The following is an 18,082-nucleotide window of genomic DNA, read 5'->3' on the forward strand; positions in this document are numbered from 1 at the left end:
ATGCTTCCTGATTGCCTAAGTGTGGACCTTCAAGTGCAATCCTTCATTCTCCACTTTTTTCGAAGCCCCATGAATGTCATTGCCTAGCGCTGTTCATGTGTCCTCCACCTTCGAGTTTGGAGCTATGCTTCATGATTGCCTAAGTGTGGACCTTCAAGTGTAATCCTCCATTCTCCATTTTTTTCGGAGCCCCATGAATGTCATTGCCTAGCGTTGTTCATGTGTCCTCCACCTTCGAGTTTGGAGCTATGCTTCATGATTGCCTAAGTGTGGACCCTCAAGTGCAATCCTTCATTCTCCACAACTTTCGGAGCCCCATGAATGTCATTGCCTAGAGCTGCTCATGTGTCCTCCAGCTTCGAGTTTGGAGCTATGCTTCATGATTGCCTAAGTGTGGACCCTCAAGTGCAATCCTTCATTCTCCCCTTTTTTCGAAGCCCCATGAATTTCATTGCCTAGCGCTGTTCATGTTTCCTACACCTTCGAGTTTGGAGCTATGCTTCCTGATTGCCTAAGTGTGGACCTTCAAGTGCAATCCTTCGTTCTCCAATTTTTTCGAAGCCCCATGAATGTCATTGCCTAGCGCTGTTCATGTTTCCTCCACCTTCGAGTTTGGAGCTATGCTTCATGATTGCCTAAGTGTGGACCTTCAAGTGTAATCCTCCATTCTCCATTTTTTTCGGAGCCCCATGAATGTCATTGCCTAGCGTTTTTCATGTGTCCTCCACCTTCGAGTTTGGAGCTATGCTTCATGATTGCCTATGTGTGGACCTTCAAGTGCAATCCTTCATTCTTCACTTTTTTCGAAGCCCCATGAATGTAATTGCCTAGCGCTGTTCATGTTTCCTCCACCTTGGAGTTTGGAGCTATGCTTCATGATTTCCTAAGTGTGGACCCTCAAGAGCAATCCTTCATTCTCCACAATTTTCAGAGCCCCATGAATGTCATTTCCTAGCGCTGTTCATGTGTCGTCCACCTTCGAGTTTGGAGCTATGCTTCATGATATCCTAAGTGTGGACCTTCAAGTGTAATCCTCCATTCCCCATTTTTTTCGGAGCCCCATGAATGTCATTGCCTAGCGTTATTCATGTGTCCTCCACCTTCGAGTTTGGAGCTATGCTTCATGCTTGCCTAATTGTGGACCGTCAAGTGCAATCCTTCATTCTCCACTTTTTTCGGAGCCCCATGAATGTCATTGCCTAGCGCTGTTCATGTGTCCTCCACCTTCGAGTTTGGAGCTATGCTTCATGATTGCCTAAGTGTGGACCCTGAAGTGCAATCCTTCATTCTCCACGATTTTCGGAACCCCATGAATGTGATTGCCTAGCGCTGTTCATGTGTCCTCCACCTTCGAGTTTGGAGCTATGCTTCATGACTGCCTAATTGTGGACCCTCAAGTGCAATCCTCCATTCTCCATTTTTTTCGGAGTCCCATGAATGTCATTGCCTAGCGTTCTTCATGTGTCCTCCACCTTTGAGTTTGGAGCTATGCTTCATGATTGCCTAAGTGCGGACACTCAAGTGCAATCCTCCATTCTCCACTTTTTTCGGAGCCCCATGAATGTCATTGCCTAGCGCTGTTCATGTGTCCTCCACCTTCGAGTTTGGAGCTATGCTTCATGATTGCCTAAGTGTGGACCTTCAAGTGCAATCCTCCATTCTCCACTATTTTCGCAGCCCCATGAATGTCAATGCCTAGCGTTGTTCATGTGTCCTCCACCTTCGAGTTTGGAGCTATGCTTCATGATTGCCTAAGTGTGGGCCCTCAAGTGCAATCCTTCATTCTCCAATTTTTTCGGAGCCCCATGAATGTCATTGCCTAGCGCTGTTCATGTGTCCTCCACCTTCGAGTTTGGAGCTATGCTTCATAATTGCCTAAGTGTGGACCCTCAAGTGCAATCCTCCATTCTACACTTTTTTTCGGAGCCCCATGATTGTCATTGCCTAGCGTTGTTCATGTGTCCTCCACCTTCGAGTTTGGAGCTATGCTTCATGATTGCCTAAGTGTGGACCCTCAAGTGCAATCCTTTATTCTCCACTTTTTTCGGAGCCCCATGAATGTCATTGTCTAACGCTGTTCATGTGTCCTCCACCTTCGAGTTTGGATTTATGCTTCATGATTGCCTATGTGTGGACCTTCAAGTGCAATCCTCCATTCTCCACTTTTTTCGGAGCCCCATGAATGTCATTGCCTAGCACTGTTCATGTGTCATCCACCTTCGAGTTTGGAGCTATGCTTCATGATTGCCTAAGTGTAAACCTTCAAGTGTAATCCTCCATTCTCCACTTTATTCGGAGCCCCATGAATGTCATTGCCTAGCACTGTTCATGTGTCCTCCACCTTCGAGTTTGGAGCTATGCTTCATGATTGCTTAATTGTGGACCCTCAAGTGCAATCCTCCATTCTCCATTTTTTTCGGAGCCCCATGAATGTCATTGCCTAGCCGTTTTCCTGTGTCCTCCACCTTCGAGTTTGGAGCTATGCTTCATGACTGCCTAAGTGTGGACGCTCAAGTGCAATCCTCCATTCTCCATTTTTTTCGGAGCCCCATGAATGTGATTGCCTAGCGCTGTTCATGTGTCCTCCACCTTCGAGTTTGGAGCTATGTTTCATGATTGCCTAAGTGTGGACCTTCAAGTGTAATCCTCCATTCTCCACTTTTTTCGGATCCCCATGAATGTCATTGCCTAGCGCTGTTCATGTGTCCTAAACCTTCAAGTTTTGAGCTATGCTTCATGCTTGCCTAAGTGTGGACCCTCAAGTGCAATCCTCTATTTTCCAATTTTTTCGAAGCCCCATGAATGTCATTGCCTAGCGCTATTCATGTGTCCTCCACCCTCGCGTTTGGTGCTATCCTTCATGATGGCCTAAGTGTGGACACTCAAGTGCAATCCTCCATTCTCCACTTTTTTCGGAGCCCCATGAATGTCATTGCCTAGCACTGTTCATGTGTTCTCCACCTTCGAGTTTTGACCTATGCTTCATGATTGCCTAAGTGTGGACCCTCAAGTCCAATCCCCGATTCTCCACTATTTTCGGAGCCCCATGAATGTCATTGCCTAGCGCTGTTCATGTGTCCTCCACCTTCGAGTTTGGTGCTATGCTTCATGATTGCCTAAGTGTGGACCGTCAAGTGTAATCCTCCATTCTCCACTTTTTTCGGAGCCCCATGAATGTCATTGCCTAGCGCTGTTCATGTGTCCTCCACCTTCGACTTTGTAGTTATGCTTCATGATTGGCTAAGTGTGGACCTTCAAGTGCAATCCTCCATTCTCCACTTTTTTCGGAGCCCCATGAATGTCATTGCCTAGCACTGTTCATGTGTCCTCCACCTTCGAGTTTGGAGCTATGCTTCATGATTGCCTAATTGTGGACCTTCAAGTGCAATCCTCCATTCTCCACTTTTTTCGGAGCCCCATGAATGTCATTGCCTAGCGCAGTTCATGTGTCCTCCACCTTCGAGTTTGGAGCTATGCTTCATGCTTGCCTAATTGTGGACCCTCAAGTGCAATCCTCTATTCTCCATTTTTTTCGGAGCCCCAGGAATGTCATTGCCTAGCGTTGTTCCTGTGTCCTCCACCTTCGAGTTTGGAGCTATGCTTCATGACTGCCTAATTGTGGACCCTCAAGTGCAATCCTCCATTCTCCATTTTTTTCGGAGTCCCATGAATGTCATTGCCTAGCGTTGTTCATGTGTCCTCCACCTTTGAGTTTGGAGCTTTGCTTCATGATTGCCTAAGTGTGGACCCTCAAGTGCAATCCTTCATTCTCCACTTTTTTCGGAGCCCCATGAATGTCATTGCCTAGCGCTGTTCATGTGTCCTCCACCTTCGAGTTTGGAGCTATGCTTCATGATTGCCTAAGTGTGGACCTTCAAGTGTAATCCTCCATTCTCCACTTTTTTCGGAGCCCCATGAATGCCAATGCCTAGCGTTGTTCATGTGTCCTCCACCTTCAAGTTTGGAGCTATGCTTCATGATTGCCTAAGTGTAAACCTTCAAGTGTAATCCTCCATTCTCCACTTTTTTCGGAGCCCCATGAATGTCATTGCCTAGCACTGTTCATGTGTCCTCCACCTTCGAGTTTGGAGCTATGCTTCATGATTGCTTAATTGTGGACCCTCAAGTGCAATCCTCCATTCTCCATTTTTTTTGGAGCCCCATGAATGTCATTGCCTAGCGGTTTTCCTGTGTCCTCCACCTTCGAGTTTGGAGCTATGCTTCATGACTGCCTAAGTGTGGACGCTCAAGTGCAATCCTCCATTCTCCATTTTTTTCGGAGCCCCATGAATGTGATTGCCTAGCGCTGTTCATGTGTCCTCCACCTTCGAGTTTGGAGCTATGCTTCATGATTGCCTAAGTGTGGACCTTCAAGTGTAATCCTCCAATCTCCACTTTTTTCGGATCCCCATGAATGTCATTGCCTAGCGCTGTTCGTGTGTCCTACACCTTCAAGTTTTGAGCTATGCTTCATGCTTGCCTAAGTGTGGACCCTCAAGTGCAATCCTCTATTTTCCAATTTTTTCGAAGCCCCATGAATGTCATTGCCTAGCGCTATTCATGTGTCCTCCACCCTCGAGTTTGGAGCTATCCTTCATGATTGCCTAAGTGTGGACACTCAAGTGCAATCCTCCATTCTCCATTTTTTTCGGAGCCCCATGAATGTCATTGCCTAGCGCTGTTCATGTGTCCTCCACCTTCGAGTTTGGAGCTATGCTTCATGCTTGCCTAATTGTGGACCCTCAAGTGCAATCCTCCATTCTCCATTTTTTTCGGAGCCCCATGAATGTCATTGCCTAGCACTGTTCATGTGTCCTCCACCTTCGAGTTTGGAGCTATGCTTCATGATTGCCTAAGTGTGGACCCTCAAGTGCAATCCTTCATTCTCCACAACTTTCGGAGCCCCATGAATGTCATTGCCTAGCGCTGTTCATGTGTTCTCCACCTTCAAGTTTGGAGCTATGCTTCATGATTGCCTAAATTGTGGACCCTCAAAGTGCAATCCTTCATTCTCCATATTTTTTCGGAGCCCCCATGAATGTCATTGCCTAGCGGTGTTCCATGTGTCCTCCACCTTCGAGTTTGGAGCTATGCTTCATGACTGCCTAAGTGTGGACCCTCAAGTGCAATCCTCCATTCTCCATTTTTTTCGGAGCCCCATGAATGTGATTGCCTAGCGCTGTTCATGTGTCTCCACCTTCGAGTTTGGAGCTATGCTTCATGATTGCCTAAGTGTGGACCTTCAAGTGTAATCCTCCAATCTCCACTTTTTTCGGATCCCCATGAATGTCATTGCCTAGCGCTGTTCGTGTGTCCTAAACCTTCAAGTTTTGAGCTATGCTTCATGCTTGCCTAAGTGTGGACCCTCAAGTGCAATCCTCTATTTTCCAATTTTTTCGAAGCCCCATGAATGTCATTGCCTAGCGCTATTCATGTGTCCTCCACCCTCGAGTTTGGTGCTATCCTTCATGATTGCCTAAGTGTGGACACTCAAGTGCAATCCTCCATTCTCCATTTTTTTCGGAGCCCCATGAATGTCATTGCCTAGCGCTGTTCATGTGTCCTCCACCTTCGAGTTTGGAGCTATGCTTCATGATTGCCTAAGTGTGGACCTTCAAGTGCAATCCTCCATTCTCCACTATTTTCGCAGCCCCATGAATGTCAATGCCTAGCGTTGTTCATGTGTCCTCCACCTTCGAGTTTGGAGCTATGCTTCATGATTGCCTAACTGTGGACCCTCAAGTGCAATCCTTCATTCTCCAATTTTTTCGGAGCCCCATGAATGTCATTGCCTAGCGCTGTTCATGTGTCCTCCACCTTCGAGTTTGGAGCTATGCTTCATGATTGCCTAAGTGTGGACCCTCAAGTGCAATCCTCCATTCTACACTTTTTTTCGGAGCCCCATGAATGTCATTGCCTAGTGCAGTTCATGTGTCCTCCACCTTCGAGTTTGGAGCTTTGCTTTATGCTTGCCTAAGTGTGGACCTTCAAGTGCAATCCTCCATTCTCCACTTTTTTCGGATCTCCATGAATGTCATTCCCTAGCATTGTGCATGTGTCCTCCACCTTCGAGTTTGGAGCTATGCTTCATGATTGCCTAAGTGTGGACCCTCAAGTGCAATCCTCCATTCTCCACTTTTTTCGGAGCCCCATGAATGTCATTGCCTAGCGCTGTTCATGTGTCCTCCACCTTCGAGTTTGGAACTATGCTTCATGATTGCCTAAGTGTGGACCCTCAAGTGCAATCCTCCATTCTCCACTTTTTTTCGGAGCCCCATGAATGACATTGCCTTGCGCTGTTGATGTGTCCTCCACCTTCGAGGTGGAGCTATGCTTCTTGATTGCCTAAGTGTGGACCCTCAAGTGCAATCCTCCATTCTCCACTTGTTTTGGAGCCCCATGAATGTCATTACCTAGCGCTGTTCATGTGTCCTCCACCTTCGATTTTGGAGCTATGCTTCATGATTGGCTAAGTGTGGACCCTCCAGTGCAATCCTCCATTCTCCACTTTTTTCGGAGCCCCATGAATGTCATTGCCTAGCGCGGTTCATGTGTCCTCCACCTTCGAGTCTGGAGCCCCGCGAATGTCATTGGCTAGCGCTGTTCGCCAATTCTCCATTCTCCACTTTTATTCGGAGACCCTTGAATGTCATTGCCTAGCGCTGTTCATGTGTCCTCCATTATCAAGCGCGGAGGCTTTGGTGACTGGGAAATATGTTTTTCTGTTATTTTCCGGATTGGTTCCTTCGCCAAACAGGTGTATATGTGTATATGTATATTATATTCGTTGTTCTTGTTGTTGTTTGTATTTTATTTTGTGTTGTACAGCAAAAAAAAGAAGGAGTATAGACGAGAATCGTCATCACGGAAAGGGCAGGACGGACGAAATCAGTGTCTTATCTTTGCTTTCCTCTTATCCCCGATTAGAGGTAAGTAAAGAGGGGCAACTGTCATACCCTAATTTCGTCCGGGGATTATTATTTGATGATATACAACCTTTGATTGGCCGCTTCGAGATACCTTGCACCCTTTGTTGCACAATATTTGAAGTCCCGAGACGTGCCAAAAATTAAAAGGAAGCAGACTTATGCGATCCGTGAAAATTCCGTAATGTGACGGAAATCGAAAGGAGGTGTTTTTCGCAAACTGTGAGTTTTTGTAACTTCTTCTAAAGCTAAAAAAGTAGTAAATACATAATCCGTAAGGGTTCGTAACCTTGCGGAAGGAAAATAAGTATCGTTACGAAATTCGTAAAGTTTCGTAACGTTATGGAAAAAGAATTACCAAAAAAAGTAAAGGGGGTGCATTTAGTAAAAAGGGGGGGTACAAATAGCAATCAGGCCCACTTGGGCCTTCCAGATTCTTCCTCCAGAAGGCTGTTGCTTTTGGAGGAAGCAACCTTGCTCGCCTGGGCGAGCTGGGTGGCAAGCTCCTCCCTTATTTTGCTATAAATAGGGGGAGGAGTGAAGGGAGAAGGGGTTCAGCCTTCTTGGCACTTCTTATTCTCTCGAAATTGCTGAGGAAAATTATTTCCGTGAAGAAAATCCAAGCCGAGGCACTTCCGTAACGTTTCCGTGAGTAATTACACGAAGATTCTCGACCGTTCTTCAACATTCATCGTTCGTTCTTCGTTTTCTTCAGTCTTCAATGGGTAAGTACCTCAAACCGAGCTTTTCAATTCATTCTATGTACCTTGGTGGTCCACATTTTGTTTCATGTATTTTTATTCTCGTTTTCATTCGCTTTCTATACCCCCTTTTGACGTGCTTCAGTCATTTATTTAAGTCATTTCTTGCCTAATCTAAAAATAAAATAAATTTCCACAGATCGTTTGAATTGTATCATCCGTTAATTTCAGTTAAAATGAATTCCGACTGTTCGGTCGTGCCGTAACCACGTTGGAAATCAAAAAAGAGGTAAAATAATAATATAATAATAAAAAATAACCTTTTAGTAAAATAAAGCGAAAAAATCAATCGGACGTTTTCTTTTTGGGATTTCTCATTCTTAATTGAATTGACTAATAACTAAAGTGAAACTAAGGCTAAAATCAACTCGCCTAGTCAAGCTCGTCCACAAAAAATAGGGTTTTGAAAGTTTATCATTTCAGTTTCTTACCAAGTAAAATGGATCATTTTTAAGGTCCAACGCCTTAAAATGATCACCCTTCAATAAAAAGGAATCGCTTGATTCACCTCTAAAGAAAGAACTACGTAGGTCTGATTTCCTCTTTGATAGAGGGTACGTAGGGGCAAGAGCCCCCCAATTTTGTCAACCTCAAAAAATAAAAAGAACTAAAAGTTAAGATAACACAATTTCCACAATTCCAAAAATAGGTTGTTGTCCTTTGAGACAAACGTGAGAGGTGCTAATACCTTCCTCAAGCGTAAATACAACTCCCGAACTTAGAATTTTCATTTTGACCGGTTTCCTTCGGTTTTTCCGACGTTTTCCACAAATAAACGTTGGTGGCGACTCCGCGCATCTTTCCTCCTTTGGAAAGCACACCCGTGAGCCTCGCCCGCAAAAGGGCACGTTGTGACACTTGGCTTTTGCTTATTAACCTTCAACCTTTTTTAAAGATAACCTACGGCACAAACGATCGGTTGAAAACTTACTTTACGAGGATAAAGTGGGATTACGGCTCAAACGATCGGTTTGAAATCGCTTTATATGAAAAAAATGAGGTTACTGATGGTAGGAGAAGGAGATGAAGATGCACAAAACAATATAGAGGACCCCTAAGGGTCCATGAATCATGTTCAAATCCTTAAAGGCAAGCACTAATTGGATGAAGAACGAAGAATGAATGAAAAATGAACGAAAAACGATTACGGTCGCACTTCGGCAGCGATTTAGCTTCTTTTTCTCTTCATCCTTCTTCTTTTCTCTTCTTTTTCTCCAATGCTTCACCTCTGGACCTTAGACCCCTTTCCTTCAGCCCCCTCATGCCTATTTATAGCAAATGAGGGGTGGAGGTTGAACAGCAGCTCGCCTAGGCGAAATCAGCTTGCCCATGCGAGCTCAGCTCGCCCAAGCAAGTTGGTCGCTTCCTCCAGAAGTAACCTTGCTCGCCCAGATGAGCTGTTTACTTCAACCCTAAGTTTTTTTATGGCCCAGGCAAGGCAGGGGCTAGCCTGGGCGAGCCAGTGGTGAGAAAAAACCCCAAAATGACCCTTTTGGCCTCCCTTTTGGTATTTTTCGCATTTTTTTCTGAAACGTTGAAAAACCTTACGGATCGCACGACAACTGATGTTAAGTAGCTCAATTCGGCTAGCAAGAGTTTAAACATTAGAAAATGAAGGTCCCCAGACGAAATTAGGGTATGACATTGGCTTTCAAGGAGCACGACAGCAAAGTGGTTGGCATTCTCGTCGGGCACATGTACCGCCTTGGGTGGTGTATAGTTAGGTGGCAAGCCGTATGGTGGGAAAGAATTCTTACTTTGCAAAACATGGGGACCGCATGTACTTCCCAACACTTTTCTTCCCTGACCTACCACGTCTGGGATTGGACAACTTATTTGGTTTATGCCGGATATGTGAGTTGTATCCACCTCAGCGGTAGCGCTAGTGGTGGCAACTGCGGCCGCGTTGTCCTCCATCATGGAGGTCATTTGGTCCTTCATGGCCTCCATGTCGGCCTTCATCTGCTCTTGCACCTCCTCTATTTCACTCATGATTTTGGCTTTGGCACGTGTTTGGTAGGGGTGTCGTAAAGTGTGTTCATTCTTTTTGGTTATTATGTTTACTTTTTGACAACGACTGCTAAAAAACAAAATCCAATGAGTAATGCGACAACTAAATAAACATGAATGCATGATAATGATAAGTTGTCGAAGTATTGAATCCACGCAGTAATCAAAGAGACCATGCACTTTATCGAGAGCTGAGTACGTGTTAGCCATCGTCTTGGCTCTGGCTAGCAACCTTGGAAGCTCATGACTTCCATTCAGAGTGAGAGCGAACCTATCCATCCATTTCATAGCTTCCACGTGCAATGATTCTATCATCCTCTCTCTTGCTTCCCTTTCAATTTGCAGAGCTGATACCTTTGCATGCTCATCCTCCAGCCTCTGCCTGTGACTAATAGCTAGGTTCACTTTCTCTTTATATTGATCAATGATTATCAACATATTCTCTTTCATTCTGCCAAAGCTTCTGCCTTCTCCTCCAGGCGCTTCCTTGGTATCCCTACCACCCCATTTCTATTTTGCTTCACTCAGTCTAACTCTTGTGCCAAGATCTTGACCACTTTTGCTACTTTTGCCATGGAAGGGTAGAATCCAGAAAAAAGATATGGCTTCCTTCCTCCTGCGAGCATCCCAAGATCCCTTCGAACTCTTCTATGGTTGGTACCAATTGAAAGTCCCTAAACATGAAGCATCTGAGCGACTGCTCATAGTATTGTGCGAGGGATGTGATGGCTTCAACAGACACTTCTATCATGGCCAAATCCCATATTTTCCTATATGCCTTACTAAAGGCTTGACGTCGAACTTGATCCATCCGTTGCCCTAGCTCTTGCAAGCTGGCTAGTTCTAGGTTCTTGACTTTGACATGATAAAACCTCTTTTTAAAGGAGGGCGCTTTAGTTCGACCCCATGTTTGCGAGAATGAAAATTCTGATGACCAATACTTCAACACCCTATCATAAAGGAGGTATGATCAATGCATCAGGGCATGTTTATGCTATGCATGACAAAATGCATTTATCTACGGACACAAGAGCCTGAAAGACCATCCCTTCTTACCCACAATGAATTGGGTATCATGGCTCATTTGCAGTCATTACCATGGTGCCCAACGCTTGCAATTAAGAAAGTGATCCAGACCTTTCGGCTTCCCATGGCAAAGATGACGAAAACAAATGCAAGGCATGAGCAATGACACGACATAAGTATGCATGCCTGAAAGTAATGAATAATGACAACAAAGTGTATGCGGTTAGTAGCACAAAGAGAACATGCTAGACGAGTGAGCATGGTAACGCAATAAATTAATGCCAAAATGCCATAATAACATGGTAAACACAGGAATGACGTCCACAATCACGACATCATAAAGATATGCATGGCTAGATCAAGGAAACAAAACATAGTGTGTTTGTTTTGTGCCCCTAATTTAGGAACCTAAAGGAAGGGATTAAAGGTTTGCTATTTAGTGACAACTCCCAAAGGTGGTCGCACATAACTTTCAAAGGTTTCTAGAGATATCATCCTCTTTGATATCAAACATTGTGGCAGTAAGGACTACCAGCGACAACGTATCATCAAAAGGGAAAAACTCTAGATGAGGCTTCACTGTTATCAAGCGAGTCGGAGACCCAGCATGACCACAGATCGACCTCCACTTCCTATGTCTCCACGGACCCGGGTATAGGGCCTAATAACTCAGTGTGTGCAAAAGTGCAGGTGTCATGTGTGCATAGAACAAACAAATATTTCTAAATATGCATGTAATAGGTAGATAGCCACACCAAACATAAAAGCACAGAAAAAAAGTTATATGAATATAAGAACATAAAAGAAAAAAAGGGAATCAAAATAAAGAAAAGGTCACGATAAGAATTGCTCACAGATTAAATGGCTTAACTCTCTAACAAATTTCCCCAGTGGAGTCACCAACTGTCGCAACCTACCCTTCGGCAGGAGGGCGAGGCGAGAACAAAGAATGCGTCTTCCAAAAAGGAGAACACACAGGAGTCGCCACCAATGTTTATTCGAGGAAAACGTTAGAAAAAACAAAAAGAAAGGTCTGAGGATTTTGAAGATAAAGGTTTGGGAGTTATTTATGCATGGGGAAGGTATTAGCACCACACGCGCCCGTCTCGAGGGATGACAGCCTTTAATCAAGTGTACAAAAATGTGACTTCAATATTATTTATTTTCCCTTTTATGTTTCTTTATTTTTTTAGGGTCAACATGGGTGTTGCCCTTGCTCCTACGTATCCTCAAGTGCGATGAGGAATTCAGACCTACGTAGTTCTTTAAAGTGAGAAAGTTGTGTGTGTTTGAGTTGATTTTAAACTTTTGAAAGGTTCATGTTAACTAACAAAAAAAAAAGAAACCGTTAAGGCAATGGACCTTGAACGGACTCAAGTGACTTTTATGGATAAAAACTCAATTACATGCAGATTTCATCTTGGTTTTACTTATTAACTTTCAATCTCTTTAAAAGGTGATTTGTGGTGCAAATGATCGATCAAAATTCATTTTACAAGAAGAAAAGAGATTACCGATGGTAGAAGAATGAGATGAAGATGTGAAAAGCAACAAAGAGGACCCCTAAGGGTGCATAGATCATATCCAAAACCTTAAAATAAATAAAAACCGGATGACGAACAAAGAACACCGAACAAAGAATGGTGTAGAAATCGATCACGGTCATGATTTGGTAGCGCCTCGGCCTCATTTTTTCTTCTTCTTCTCCTCAATTTTCATTGAATCCTCTCAATATTCAATGTTGGACCCTTCCTTCGCCCCCCCCCTCACGCGTATTTATAGGATATGAAGGGTTTTAGTGGATTTGCAGCTCGCCCAGGCAAGCTGATGCTTCACTCAAAAGTAACCTTGCTCGCCTAGGTGAGCTGGTTACTTCACCCCTAAGCTATTTGGGGGCCCAGGCGAGCCAGAGGCTAGCCTGGGCAAGCCATGGTCCAGAAAAAGCCTAAAATGACCCTTTTGTGCTCCCCTTTGGGTATTTTCCGCATTCTTCACCAAAACATTGAATAATCTTTCGTCTTACGCGGTAACTGGTGTCGAACAGCTCAATTCGGCTAGCGAGAATCAAAACGTCAGCGAATGATAGTCCTCGGATGAAATTAAGGTCTGACAATAACCAAATATGAGGTTATAGATTACTTGGTAATTTTCTTTTGTGTAATTGACATCTTTATTGTTAACCTTTCCATATTTGTAAGAGGTCACTACATTAGAGTTTGATGAAGATGGCGGTTTCTTAATGTTTGTAATGGTTGTTGGAAGTAGTGCAGGAAAGGTATGATGCTACATTGCTACTTACTATCGTAGGTTGTGTGACTTGTGTCATTATTTTATAGATGTTCAATATATTCATGCTAACCATGAAGCCTAGACAAATAATAGTTGTTGCAATCCCATAGTTCATTGAAATTTAAGGAAAGCAATGTAAAGAAACTTGTCTTGATTATTTGGCTAAATTCGAACTACCTAAATTTGCCATGACTTGTTTATTTTCAATCTCTACATCAGTGGAAGTAAGGGATTTCTGCAACTTCCTTGGAGAACACCTCAGCCTTAGCCATGTATGTATTTGGCAGTCACTGGTCTGTGGTCTGAAAACCTGAGTTCAGTCATTCCATATCTAAGTACTCTCATTTCCATGTCATATGAAAGAATACGATCACACCTGAAAGGTAAAGATATTGGTTAAGAAGCATTCCTTATGCTCATTTTCTTTTGAATTTTTCTTATCTTTCCTCCTGCACCAATATATTTATGTAATGCCTAGCTTCTCTTTTGTACCACTTTTATTAACTGCACCTTTTAAGTGACTTGGCTATTTTATTCCCTTCATTTTCAATACATATTCCTTTAGCTTAATTATAATTTTTACAGTTTTCTATAATAAAAAAAATTGTGGTGACTTTTTATGTGCATGACCACTTATACTACATCCAACTCATGGTGTTCTAGGCTCTTGTGCAACAAAAGCTACATAACACAAAAGGAGAACTCAAATAAAATATAATGTTTTGAGGTTACGATAGCCAAGTTTGAACCATGATTACAAAAGCTTCGAAGCAATGTCTACATATTAAGATTGTAATAAAAGATATGTTCTAAAGTGGTCCCTAAACCATCTTTGATTCAGAACCTCATGCTCCAGCTACCAAAAACAATTTAGACTCTTCCAAAAATTTCTTAATTGTTCTCTACAAGTTTTTCTATCCATACGCACTGATTAGCATAGAAAGTTCAAACTTTCCAATATTACTCATAAATAATCCTCAAATGTTATGATTGATACTATTCAACTCATTTGTATTAAACACTTTTTTGAATAATAGGGATAATTAAATGTTTTAACTAGATATTTTTTATTTATCTTTGACAGAGCTTATGCACAATTTATTCGTCTCTCCTTATAGTGGAGCAACTATCTGATATATCAATATAATTTTTTATTGGTGTGTTATAGGCGAGACTCCAAATATCATATTTCTCTCTAAATAGTCAATTGTATGCTACTTTTAAACTTCATTAACATTTTGAGTTTTTAAAATGTTTCAGGCTGTGGTAACTTAGTTGTTCATTGCAGTTTATGTTAGTGCTATAAATCAATTGTTTGACTTTGAAATAGACAAGGTATGAAACGTATTATTAGAAAATAATCTAGACAATTAATAAATGACTTTTTTGTCATGTGGTCTTATGTATTATTCCATTAAAAAATATGATAATGACATAATTGTTGTCTTATTTATGTAAAGTTGGATGTTAAAAAAAAAGACTTAGAATATACAAGAGCATTTGCTCATATGTAATAATTTATAGTTTTCCAATTTTTATTATTTGGACTACCAAAGATTTCTTTTTATATTTTGATTTATCAAGCCTACCTAACTATTATAGCCTTTAATATGGTAAAAAAATATAATTATTTATAGCTTACAAACTTTTCGATGGAAAGCACCATGTATTGACCTCTTCAATATGGGCTTTTTTTAGTAGTGAGCTACTTGAGCCCACTCAATTGGGTAAAGCCAAGTGCACTTTCAACATTTATAGCAAGTTCAAATGAGTTTTTTTTTAGGTTTTTTTATGTTATTTCCATTGTAAATTATTCAATTGCAAGATAGAAATCAATTTTAGTTATTCACGATCCAAATGTTGTTTTTAGTATATAGAGATTCATCGATTATTTGTTCATTCGTTCAATCCAAAGTTTTCTAGCTAATGAATCTGTTATAAGTCTTCTGGTTCAACTCTTGTAAATAGCATCTTAGATAGATTCTACACGAACTGAAGAATATGATTGTGTATATGGTGGTACAATTAAAAACCTTTGACTATTGATAATATATATTTTTTCTAATTTTTGTATGCAGTGAACTTTCTTACAAAAATTTTATGTGGCAATGCAATGACCAAATCAACCTGCTTGTAGAACTAATGATTGTTTCACCTTGTTTAACTTGGCAAAAAATTTCTAACTTCATTTTTCTAATTATTGTTTTGTGTTCACAACTTATTTGGGACTAATTATTGTTTTTATATTTGTATGCTCAAGAGTCCAGTAAAATGACCACTTTACCTACAACATTAACAATTGTATTGATTCATTATCTAGTGTCATTAGCTTGTGCGAACTATTAGAGTCATTTAGATTTAGTAAACACGGATCTTTGTAAAAATTGTTAATGATTTCCTGGGACTTTTATGTATTTTAGTTTTTATCGTATTCTCTAGAAATTTCACTATACATATTGATTACCTTTTCTCTTATTTTATTAGAATTTCCTTTTTTTGTATTTTTTATTAGAACTTTTCATCTCCACTTCTTGATATATTGACTCATTTTCAATAGAATTATATTAATTTCTAGTCATTTTTTTAATTTTTTTTATAGAAAAAGACATTCTAAGATGGTTCTTGTAACATCCTGGAAATTTCTACCCGGAATTTTTGGAAACGATGTATTTTGAATGATTATATATATAAGTATTATTCAGTGTCTATGCCTATATGTTCTTGGTAGAAGTAGGAATAGTGGGGGGGGCAAGATACGCGGGTTGGACTAATTAAGGAAGAGAAATCCATAACTGAGAGGTTATGGGTTAATTCTTAATTAATTAGTTAAAAATCATCGTTTTGCGTGCAACTTGGAATTTGACGAAACCAACCTCTGAACCACACTCGGGGTTTCATTCTGAGCGTTTTGATATATATATTGCTTGCTTTCAAAAACTGGCCCCGACGGACGCAGAGAAACGCGAGAAACTGGAATCAGAGAAACGACACGCAAACCGAGGCAGGATTTTAGCGTTTCAAAGGTCAGATTTTTCTCACTTTTGTGACTGAGTATGGGTCACAGTCAAAAAGAGAAAGTGGGCCCTTTTGCTCCAATCGAATAGGGACATGTGGCAGAGCTTGAATAAAATAATAGAAAAGAGAAAACCCTTTTATTAAAACCCAAAAAGCAACTCTCTCTCTCTTCACTCAGCCCAATTTCAGAACAGCTCTCTCTCTCCCTCTTCCTCACGTTGCTTTTTCCTTCTCCTCCATTCTCCATTGAAACCCCAACAAAGCTCCAACCTTTGGTGCTCATTTCTGCTCCAAATCGCGAAAGAAGGGCATTTTCGGGGTCGTGAAGTGCGTGGCTACGAGTGGGACTTCGAAAATCCAGGTTTGGGTGGACTTCTTTCTCTCTTAAATTTCGTGGGTATGGGGTTTTGGGAGATATGATGGGTGGTTTTGTTAGTTTTCTGCTGTGTGATGATTATTTGTGAAGGCATTTGCTGAAAACTTGTTGAAATTGCCACGTTTGGATGAGTTAGACATACCCATTCTGTTTTAGGGTTTTTGTGATGATGTTTGTGATGTTTATATGCTGAAATTGCTGATGGAAAACTGTTAGAGATGAAGGGTAGAACTAACCTAGGATTAGAAAGTGAGAATGTGATGTTATGAGTGGAAAAAGAGCGAGACCTTGAGAGTTGGAAGGCTAAGTCTGAATTCTGTGGTAAATGGAGGTTAAAGTGAGTTAAAACTAGCTTGAAATGTCATTTAGAACATGTGAGAAAGGTTAGGCTGAGCTAGAGAGAAAAACAAATGACCAAAGTGAACCAAGAGCCATTTCTAGGGCAAAAATTGGGTGTTGAAGAGTCAAATTTTGATTTGGTGGAATTTTTGGTGTAAATTCAGTTTGAGCAAGTTTAGATTGATGTTATGGACTTGTGTGAGGTGAGAGTTTGCTTCAAATTTACCTCATTCTAAATTTCACCTTTCAAACCTAGAAAAGCCATTGGATTGAGGGGTTTTGAACACCTAGATTTTGTGTTGCTGTGGTTTGAAGCTTAGCTTTGGTTTAGACATGTTTGATACATGATTTGGGACTTGTAGGATTTGATTTGGGCAAGATTGGATGAGGGGAAGTGTGATTTTCGAAATCTGCACTTATGCAGAATTTTGCTGTCAAAATAGGTGCAGCAGGATTTTAGCTTGGTGCAGAAAATGCTTGTGTGTGGTTGGCTGTGGAAAGAGTAGTACAGAATGAGTTCTTGATGTTTTCTAGTAGATCCCAACGGTCAAAGTGTAGGCTTATGCACTATAGACTTCCAGTAAAATTTTGGAGTCGATCCAACGGTTAACGAATTGGATCGAAGGAATTGTTACTGGGGTCTTTAAGTGAGAAAAGCTGTGATTGTGGTTAGTGTGTTGAGCAGAGTTTTCTGCCTTTGCCCTGTTTTGCTTGGCTGTGATAGCTTGTGCTGTTTGAATGTTGTTTTGCTTGGATGTTGTGGAAGCTTGAGAGGATTGATGGGGACCCGGTGTTGAGAGAAACGAGGATATGGGCTACGTGGGAGTACGTGAGCTCAGTTGGAGGTGGGCAACAGGGGATGGTGGGTTTATGCGCGCATTGTGGATGTGGAAAACTTGTTGTGCACCATCGCCCGACCGCCACCTAGTACCACATGTGATGGGTACCCCATAATCCTACAAGCTTGAGATGAGGAAGTGTTGAAGGGTGAAACTTCCTGCTTTTATTGTTGACCACAGAGTGGTACCTGGAGATATGTCGCGGGGGTCAGGAGACCTTGGGGACGTCAGGTGGGGTGCTATTGCCCAAAACCAAGCTTGACCAATCCCGACCCAACCCGGGCATAGTCGGTCAGTGAGAACCTGTGATGTACCTAAACAGGCGAGCTCCTGGCAGTCAACAGATAAAAGGAAAACAAGACCACAAAGCAAGGAGGCTTGTGGTGGCTGGCCAGCTGTGAATTTTGTGTAATATGTGGATGGTGGCCTCTGGTAATCGATTACCAAGGGTGGGTAATCGATTACAAGGCTTAAAATTGAGGACAGGAGGCTAAGATGGTC

This window comes from Glycine max, chromosome 15 (genome assembly GCF_000004515.6).
Source record: "Glycine max cultivar Williams 82 chromosome 15, Glycine_max_v4.0, whole genome shotgun sequence".
NCBI classification, from domain to species: domain Eukaryota; kingdom Viridiplantae; phylum Streptophyta; class Magnoliopsida; order Fabales; family Fabaceae; genus Glycine; species Glycine max.